This window comes from Rattus rattus, chromosome 7 (genome assembly GCF_011064425.1).
Source record: "Rattus rattus isolate New Zealand chromosome 7, Rrattus_CSIRO_v1, whole genome shotgun sequence".
In the NCBI taxonomy this organism is placed as follows: domain Eukaryota; kingdom Metazoa; phylum Chordata; class Mammalia; order Rodentia; family Muridae; genus Rattus; species Rattus rattus.
In genome coordinates this window covers 90533395-90543907 of record NC_046160.1, presented here as the reverse complement: position 1 = coordinate 90543907, position 10513 = coordinate 90533395, and positions in this window count along the sequence as shown.

Below are 10513 nucleotides of genomic sequence, written 5' to 3'. Positions count from 1 at the left end.
ACCATGTCTCCTGGAACCCAAATCAAGTGTTTCAAGAAGGTAATCAACTTCAAACCCATATCTCGGATGTCCATAGCTAAACTGAGGACAAGCCTAAAGATAAAAGAGGTGCATGTTCAAAGACATTATCTGTGTTATCCATGCGAGTTAATTACACTAAGGTTAGCCCACTAGACTTTAAAATATATTGATAAAGAAGCCTGGAGAGATGGCCCAGCTGTTAAGAGCACTTGTAACTTTTGTAGAAGACCTAAGTTTGATTCCCAGCGCCTGCATGGAGACTCACAACCATCCCCTGGAACACAATGGTCTCTTCTGGTTTTGCAAGGCACCAGGAAGGCATGTGTGCAGTCACATGGGGGCGACTCACTAGTGCACCGGAAACTAAAGAGGCCTTAAAATGTTTAAAAATAAAGTATGTTGATAAATGAAGGTGCAGAAAAAAAAAAACGTTACAGCTAGAATTATGTAAAACACAGTAATACAACCAAACGCAAAAGAAAGCCTACAACAACGCTGACTCAAGCCGACTTTAAGGGTGAGAGTTTGAGGTCATCGGCTATTCCCCTGTAGGATTCACAGAAAAGTTTATAAAGACTAGAGAAACAAGCAAAAAGAAATCAAAAGCTCTAGGAGACTTTCTAGTAGTAACAGTTACTGGAAACTGAAACAAACCAGAGTGGAACCTAGCGATGCCCACACAGAACAGGGAGGAAACTGAGTGGGGCAAGCAGGGGTTGGGGGGTGGGTGGGTGGGGGCCGCTTGCCTGCTCTCCATTGTGCAACCTGCTTACAATCATTTGCCCCAGCAGTAAGGTGGGAAAAAACAATGACTCCAATAACAAACGTAAAGAATCACACAAGTAATGTGTAAAATGTGGCACTGGCCATGTAATAATTAAGGGAAACAATACTGGCTGCGGTTGCAATGGTGGCAATGTTTATCTGAGCACCAGGAGGTAAATCTAACTAGATAAGTTTCCTTCCAAGTAAAAGAAATGACAGCGTCAAAAAACTCCAAGACCCCTTCTTAGTTAAATGAAAAACACTGACTCGGCCACTAACAGAAATGAATGTAAACATATAGAAAGCCAAGTACACACGTGTAAAGCTACAATCACTTAAAATCCACACACTCTGCATTAGCCCAAACAAGCACTAGCTAAGCAGTATGCTCCAGCCTCCAAAGCACGCGGACGCACATTCATGCATTCAATAAATCTGCACACACCCCTGAAACTGCACCGGTGTCCCAAAGGCCAAGAACACAAGGAGCCGCTTCCTTCCCTACACTCCGGGTTTCCCACAGCACGTAACCAGGAAGAGTCTGCTCAAAGGAAGGCAGCCTGCTGTGCGGGAGAGCCCTCCAGGGCAGGTGTGAGCCCCGCGCGTCGCATTCCTGTCTTCCCACCCCACGGTGAGATGCAGAAAGCAGCTGGGCGTGGCGGCACATTCCGTCAATTCTAGCTCCCGGGACGCAGAGACAGGAGAGTCCTTCGGTTTCAGGCTAACCTAGTCTGTAGGGCGGTCCAACAAGCCCCTCCCCCACTCCCACAAAGAAATTGTATTAGGCATTTACTGTCATTAAACAATTTCAGTCAAATCCCAAAAAGCTTGCTTTCTTTTTAATTTTTTATTTATGACTTATAAAAATGGGGTTGGGGATTTAGCTCAGTGGTAGAGCACTTGCCTAGCAAGCGCAAGGCCCTGGGTTCGGTCCCCAGCTCCAAAAAAAAGAATAGAAAAAAAAATTCACTTTGAAAATGTTTACCAGCTTATGTTAAATGTCAAAATGGTCAAGAAACACAGCAACAATGTATTAAGCAATTCAGACAGTAATAAACCTATAGAGAATAGATCTTAATCTAAGCCCAAGAGTCGTATCTCATAAAAATCAAACATTTAGGACTATTAAACATTAAATCAGGCTACAGTTAACTGAGGTAAACTAGGTGCTGGGCCTATAGACAAATATTCCTATGTACCTCAGATAGCACAAAAACTTCCTTGGTACTCTTATCTAGTATGGTCCTCTGCAAAGACCTTTAACTAAGGGCAGGGTGCGAGCCCTGAATTCAGGTGCTAATGAAGAAGTGCCAAGCCTCATCTGAATGACAGCTGTAATGTGGCTTTATTGACGAGTCCTAAGGATACTGGGAAAGCTCTCATATAGGGCCTCATAGAGCCTAAACTGCCCTCAAACTCTATTTGTAGTAGAGGATGACCTTGAACTTCTGATCATCTTCCTTCTGCCTCCTCCCAAGCTCTAGAATTACAGCCCTGAACCACCATGCCTCGTTTATTAAGTGCTTGTGACAGAACCCAGGACTTCCAGCATGCTGGGTAAGCACATTTGTCAACAAGCTATAACCCCAGGCTTGTAGAAGTTATTTTAGTAAATTTCTCACTGACAAAGTAAAATATGAGGAATGATTTTCTCTGTGGATAAATCTCTTGAATGGTAATTAACAGGTTTTGCCTGATTATATAAGGTGTGTTAAATACCTACATAAAGTTGTGGTGGCATATGCATCTTTAATCCCAGCAGTTCCACACCACAGGGACACACAGCGATCGAGAAGACAGACACTTGTGGAAATAAACAGTTGTAGAGATTCCTCAAGATAAAAGGTTTTTTACTCTGAGCCACTTAAGTGACAAACACAAAAATTATTCACTATTTAAACCAGGCGTTCTGGCTAGCTATTAAATTCGGTACTTAGTACAGGAAGTTCTGAATTTATAATTGGATAATGTTCCAAAACTTATTTTTAAGTTATCTGGAACCTGAAACACACATTCCCATAGAAACAATGCTATAAATGGTGGTTCAATTTTGTGCTCACACCCAAAAGTCTGTTAAAGCCACCACGCTCCCTGCATTAGTCCTAACAATGCTATGTCATCAGCACTCACTGATGTAAGGAGCAGTATGGTACAGTAATGCCCACTATACGCAGCCCGCGAGGACAGGGACGAGGCTTAAAGGCTTTAGTGTTCTTGTGCTCATGTTCAAGTGCTACATGGCTGGCACTTCGCTTGTTTGTTAAGTGAAAGGAAAAAGAAAAAAAAAAAAAAAGTCCTAGAAACAGGCACTACTAGATATGGGTACCAGTTCTACCCGCTCAGTAACTCCCAGCAACCTTCCCACCCCTTGAATCCTACCTCTCAACCACTCACATTCAGCCAAGGACTCCTGCATTGACTAGCAACAACGGTGTTTTTGGCAATCTAATTTTTAAAAGCTCATCATACTGAACACAACTTATACAATTTCATGAAAAGTCAAGCTCAGTTTACTACTTTGCAGATCAGAAGGCACACCAGGCTTTAAGGCAGTGATTACCAACCTTCCTAATGCCGCGCCCCTCAAATACAGTTTCTCATGCTGGGGTGATGCCCAGCCATAAAGTTATTTCTGTTGCTACTGTTTTGAGTCATAACGTAAACATCTGATTTGCACGATATGTGACCCCTGTGAAAGAGTCATTCAGCCCCCCCAAAGGGGTCCTAACCCGCAGGTTGAGAAACACTGCTCTATAAGGTTAAGCTACATGCTCAGTTGTATCTCGTTCTGGTGGCTGTAAGGGTCAGACCCGGGTCTCCAGTACCAACAGTGCCTGGACTGCACCGCCTCACCTCTCCTCACCAATAGGCCTCACCTGTTTGCACCTATTCAAAACTTGAGACTGCTGCTCTTTGGCCTGCTCGTTTCTGTTCCCCTGGTCAAGCCAACAGTTGTCACTTCTAAAAGGCTCGCTGATCTGCTGTCCACCATTTTAATCTCCTATAGGCCGTGAAACAACTACATAATTTACTTCTTTGAGGTCCTTTGTTTTGTACTATGTAGAAGGTAACCAAACTATCTTTTGGCTTCATGGCAGGTCAATGGATAATAAATGTTACCAACTAACAGGAATGAGCCATTTCTGTAGTTCAACTGGACTCCATGTCTAGAAATGGAATTCATCCACACAGAAGGCAGAGGGAAGAAAATGGAGTTTTGGACTCTGCTTTCTCTCTGGTATAAGAGGAAAGGTATTTTACACATCCATTTTTAACCCTCTAAACTAGAGGCTGTACAGCCATGTTCTGAACACCAGAGGGCGGTGTGTGCACCTGTGACCTTTAAAAGCAGCTACACCAAGTTGGTTCCCAGCACATGGCATCTGTATTGCTGGAGTTTATTTTGTAGTATTTTTACTTATTCCAAAGTATTGGCTCTGTGAGCTCACACTGTCTGCTACAACTGTTAACAACTTGAAGGCAGGCCGTTTTAGAACTTAAGTGTTCAGTAAAATCTGCTGTGTGGCCTGCCAGGGAGCTCCCCCGTGATTATTTGCTTCCTCTGCTCGCAGAGCCTGTAAGCTGAATGAAGTATCCGTTTCCAGCTCTGCAGCTCCAGGGCTTCCTGTCAGTTCTAACCAAGGCTGAGAAAACTTCTTTTCTTTTTGGAGAAAGGGTCTCTCCCTATATTAGGCTGGCCTCTAGAGGTCAGCCTGCCACTGCCTTGAGTGCTGGAAGCTATCACAGCTATTCAAACTCCAAAATTTTATCTAATTAAAATAAATGAAATAAAACCAATTAAAAGTACCAGTAAAAAAGATCCATTCTAAACACAATTCCATTCCTAAGCCTTACATCTCTTAAGACTTCCTCCATCCCCAATCACGGAAAAAGTGGAAGTCTTCCTTACTTCATAAACACCATTCCTTTGCTTAGAGCCATCTTTGGGGGCCCTTTCCTGACAGCATGAGGCAGGCACCTCTTTTCTGTGGGAGCCGCAGGGAGACAGGAGATGGGCCATCTAAACTGGAGGCTGTATGTTCCTCAAGATGAAGGTGTTGTGTCAGGCATCATTACAACCCTGGATTCTAGTAGTTGCTTGGCATTTAAATGATAACGAGTTTTTCCAGGAACAAATGCTGAACTGGGCAAGTCTTGTTTTGCTCATCAGTTCTTACTTATGGCCGTCACTGAAACACTGTTGTCAATTTATAGGGCCTCTTTCACACATCAGCGCGCTGAGACAGGCCTTTAATTATCCATGTTTTTTGTGAATGAAGAAAACACGTGCAGTAGTTAACTACCCATCTTGTAAACAGAAGCTGGGGCTGAAACCCTAACTCTTGATTCAAGATGCACAGTTTCAGTTTCTGTAATCCAGACAACACTTTCTGGGTATGATTATTAAGTGAAGTGCCCCTCTGGAACATTCTAAGCCTCCCACAGTCACATTTTCCATCGCTGTAAAAGCTCCCATCATTCTTGCCGTCTTATCTAACAGGCAAGCAGAACGCACCCCTCTCCCCACCTCCTTTTCCATCTGCTGACCACCATGGCCACCCCCACTGCTGTCAATTTCAAGTGGGAAGGAGTTAGCTTTTAAAAAGACAACATGCACCTCACAGAACAAACTAATAGAAAATATAATTAGCAATTTATTATTTTTTAATTTTTTAATTTATTTATTTATTTTTGGTGACAGGGTCTCACTATGTAGCTGGCTGGAACTATGTATACTAAGCTGGCCTTGAATCCACAGAAATCTACTTGCCTCTACCTTCCAAATGCTGGGATTAAAGTCATGCACCCTACACACTGCTATTCTTTATGTTTTAATACTCATATTTTGTAGTGCTGGGGACTGAACCTAGGGCCTCAGGTGTGATAGGCAAGCACTCTTATACTAGGTTATACACCTCCACGCCTTCAGATGTGATTCTGAAAACAATGTATATTCACATAGTAGTGTTTTTACCACCCCCCCCCCAAAAAAAGCAGTTGGTGACAGATGGATCTCTGTGAGTTCCAGGACAGCCAATGCTACAGAGACCCCCTTCTCAAAAAAGCAGCATGTCCTCAACACCTTCCAGGAATTACTGTGATTAAATCTGAACCTGCTATTTTGGAGCTTTACTAGGAAATCGACCCCACAGCTCATCCTTCTTGAACACACCGGCCTAAGTAGCTTTGTAATGACTATGCAGGACAAAATATCAGTATACTTAGAAATTACCTTAAATATGTAAGATGTCTAATGTGGGTAGAATTCAGGCTAGTCTTTGCACACACACACACCCCATTCCTTCCCATAACTTAAAACAACAGTAATTAATGCCCACCATTACTCTAATTTCCTTTCTATCACGATTTTCTTGGATGCTGACCATGAGGAACCCACACCATCACAAAAGGCACAGGGATATCTTGGCGGTGGTCTTTGTGGCAAGTGTCCCTACTCATTCCCAATGATAAGCTAAGAAGTTCTCTCCACTCGAGTGTAGTCTGCACAAATCAATCAGATAACAGATTGCAACATTTGCTAAGGGTGAGAAGAAGCCCACCAAGGAGAATGCACGAGGACTAACCTAAAACAGCAGCCCTATTAAACATGAAGACTTTCACACGTCACTAGGTTATAGAATTTGACATCAGCTCAATGCAACCCCCCACCTGCCTCAACCTGGGAATTCTCAACAATCTGAGGTAGGAGCAGAAAGCACCAGCCTGTGAACAGGAACAGGCTGGGGTGAGGCACACACAGCAAGACGCTCTGATGCTGCCTTCATGTTTTTAAACAAGGGATTGATTGTTCACAGTGATTATCTCTGGGGAGTGGGAGTCAGAGTGACTTTCAGTTTTGTATTTTATGTACTTTAGTATAGTTGGAACTTTTATAAAGGGCATGTGCTTTTATCATTGAAAAGGTATTCCACTTTGAGAAAAAATAGGCATAAATAACTTAATTAGGCTAACATAAAAACATATGAATAGCAAAGCATTTTCATTATTTTATAACACAAGAAACTATGAAAAATATTACAGAGACCTAAGTGAACGTCAAGCAGATGTTTTACACATTTAACCCTCCTCCGAGACATCAGACTGCAGCCTCTATTTTTTTCTGTATTCTAACACAAAGGTTTTTTTTCCCCTCTTTTCTCTAGACAGTCTGTGTCCTGTATAGAGAAAAATAGGCCTTTAAAAAAAAAAAAAAAAAGCAGCAACATTTTCTCCTGAATGGTGTTGCAAGGGACACTGGGCACTTTGAAAAGGCCCTAACTGTACCAGAAACTGACAAAAGTGGGGGAATGTGGAGGAATGAGGAAGCAGAAGGTACAAACAGTTGGCAGCTATCATGAAATAAAAACACAAGGTCATGAGCAGGCGTAGCAGCACGAGTCTTTGATCCTAGCACTGTGGGTGCAGAGGCAGGCCTATCTCTTAAAGTCTGAGGTCATCCAGGGCTGCACAGTGAGACCCTGCTTCACAAAGACAAAAAACCCATGTCAGAATCCTGTATGGAGGTGCAGACCTGTTATCCCACCACTAGCTGAGAGGTCGAAGCCAGAGGACGGAAAGCTATGGCTGGCCCTGGACCAAACAGTGAGAACCTAGCTTTAAAAAACAAAACAAAACAAAACATAAAACAGCCATTGTGGTGGTCCACGCTTTCAATCCTGACACCCAGGAGGCAGAGGCAGGTGGATTTCTTCAGCCTTTGAGGTCAGCCTGGTCTAGAGTGAGTTCTAGGACAGCCAGGGATACACTGAGAAACACTTGTCTCAAAACACCAAAAACCAACATAACAAGGTGAGGAAGCTATGCTCATGCCCTGGTCAAAAGTGGCTTCTCTTTCTTCACAAGGATGCAGCCACAGTGGTGCAAACCAGCAGGCATAACGTTAGGAACTGGAAGAACACAGCCAGCTGGAAGGACTGCTCAACCAGGGTTTACTCCGAATCATGAAAATGAGGCTTTGGGGTTTTTCATGTTAATTTCTGATTATGTGTAGTGGGGGGGGGAGGGGTGCGCACATGAATACGGATGTCCTAGAGTCCAGAAGAAGAGTGTGGAGTTCCCTGGAAATGAAGTTACAGGTAGTTGTAAGCTGCCTGGTGTGGGTGCTGGGAGTCAAACTTAGTCCCTCTGGAAGAAAGGCAAGCGCCCTTAACCATTGAGCCATCTCTCCAGCCCTGTGCTTTGTAAAGGGTCTTGCTCTGTATGCCACATCCAGGCTGGCCTCAGGCTCCTGATCCAACCTCTTGAAGTGCTGGGATCACAGGCGTGCACAACCACACCCTGTAAAACTCTGTCTGAGAAGAAATCCTGGCGTTAAAATGAGTGCAAGTGGCTATAACACAACATTACACTACAAAACTGTAAGTATTAACCTTCGGAAAGGCATTTCACCTCGTGTCTACTTTAAGTCTGTCTATTTCTTTAAGAGGAAGAAAGCCCATGTGGCTGCCACTCAATATTACTGAGACTTAGGGAGATAACAACAGCCAGTGATTCAAAAGGGAAGTTTTACAGTTCTGGGCAAATGACCAGCCATCCATCACTGGGGCTTCAGTCTCTTGTACCTTCATTCTCCCCATTTAAAGTGACAAAATTCCAGAAAATCTAGTTTATACCTTTTAAAAACCGTGGTTGCTTTAAAGTTCTCATAAGAACTACATCGTTCTCACCAATTGACTTGGTGGTGCCTCAAACTTTGGCTCAAGAAATTAATTCTAAGTGGTCTTGGAAAGTCTCAGAACATGCCTATCACCCCAGAATTTAGGATTTCCTGAGGCAGGAGAATTCTATCCAAACGATCTTGGGCTATCTAGTCAGACCTTGTCTCAAAAAAGGGGGGAAAAATGCTTGGAACGCTTCGTGGATTCCAGTGTCAAAGGGGAAAATGTTGCCGCAGCGATAGATACTGTACGGAAATACATTCTGACCAGCGGAGAATCTACGTGTACCGTCACAGCGACACTCGATTTAGGAACATGATCGAACACAAATACAAATACCCTATACCCTAGAAAACTACGACTTTCATTAACCTGTTCCAGACACGTCCGAGTTGGAAAATGTCTTGTCAACCTCTCGGATCACGTGGACGGGTGGCTAAGGTGGAAAGGGAGCCTGGGAGCGGCGGCTGAGCTCAGATCCACGCCTGCACGCTTCAGCAGCAAGCTCCAGATCGCCACCCAACTAGCTCATCGCCTCCACTAGAACTTCTACTTGTAAGCGCCCACCACTGGAGGCAAAAAGCACTTTCTTCTCGGGACTCCGGGGAGGGGGGGGATCTCGTACACAGAAAAACCCCCAAACCCCTGAGACCTACCACTTTGGACCCGAACAAAAAGCGTGTGTGCTGAGGAGCGGGGGTGGGAAAGAGCGAAGCAGGAATCCGCGCGGCCCAGCCGCCTCCTCCCTCGGAGCGCGCCCAAGTCTGCGGCCTCCGGCTCCGGGACGCTCCCCTCCCACCGGCCGCCCAGCCGCAGCTGGAAGTTAGCGAAGCGCGCTCTGGGCCCGTCAATCAAGCGCGGCCTCCCGCCTCCACCTCCCCCCCCCCCCCCCACCACAAAATAAAATAAAGGGAAAAGAAGTAATTTGGGAAGTCGTCTGGAGAGGGGATTCGCCCCGGACCCGGGGAGGCCGCGCGCACCGGACTGACGGCCGGCACCGAGCAAAGCGGCTCGGCAGTCCCCCGCCACCGGCTCCTCGCCGCGCGCTCTCCACGCTCCGGCTCCCCGCACCGGTCGGCGCCGCCTCGGCCACGCACTCCGCCAGGCCCGTGGCCCAGCTCTGGCCAAAGTTGCGCAAATAGCCCCGACGACTGGCAGATACTCACCGGGCGCGGTGGGACGCGCGGCTGCGGAGGTTTTATGGAGTTTAGGGCAGCGGGGCCGCGGGGAAGGCGGGCGGAGGCGAGGGGCCGCGGGCTGCAGTTGACGGCGCGCGGCGCTCCGCTGGGCTGCGCCGAGACACTCCGGCTCTGCCAGGGACTGCGCTGCAACAAAGGACTTCCGCTGCCGCACAGCCGCGCCTGCCGCACCGCACTGAGCCGGCCCCGCTTACGCGGCGACTCCGGGTCTGCCCACCAGTTCGCGGCGGCGTCCGCCAGCCTTCCCCTCCCTCTCGCCCGCCCACCCACTCCGCCGCTGGCGGCTAGGGGCACCCGCGGTCGCCTGTTGGTTGCAACAAGTTTCTGCGTCGGGCCGGGGAGGCTGGCACTGCCCGCAGCGCGGGCGCCCGGGCGGCGGCTTGAACAGCACTCTCGCCCCTCTCCCCTGGGTCGGCTTGGCCCTCCTCCTGTTTGCACAGCTGGACGCCACTGGGATTCCCCCCCGGGGCTGGATGCTGATCGCCCTCTACCCAGATGTCAGACCCCTGCCCCGCAGGTCCCCGCAGTTGGACCCGCCCCCGCGCTCCACCCTGGACGATTTGGGGGGGCTGACACCCTCGTCCCGTCCAGCCTAAAGCGTGTCCGCTCAGGGTCGCCCGTTCCCTGTGCCCCCCGACTCCTCCTCGCGCGGGCCCGCCGGCCTCGGGCCTGAGTCACTTCCCCCGCCATGCCCCGCCCGGCCCGCCTCCCTCCCTGGCTCCCGCCGCATGTGGCCGCCTGCCCCGCGCCCTCGTCCCCCTCCCGCGCCATACGCCGGTGCATCCTTGCCCGTCCCCACCCAGGGCCGAGGGGGCACCCGTGCTTTTGCACTCGTCGGGGAAAGTCCCC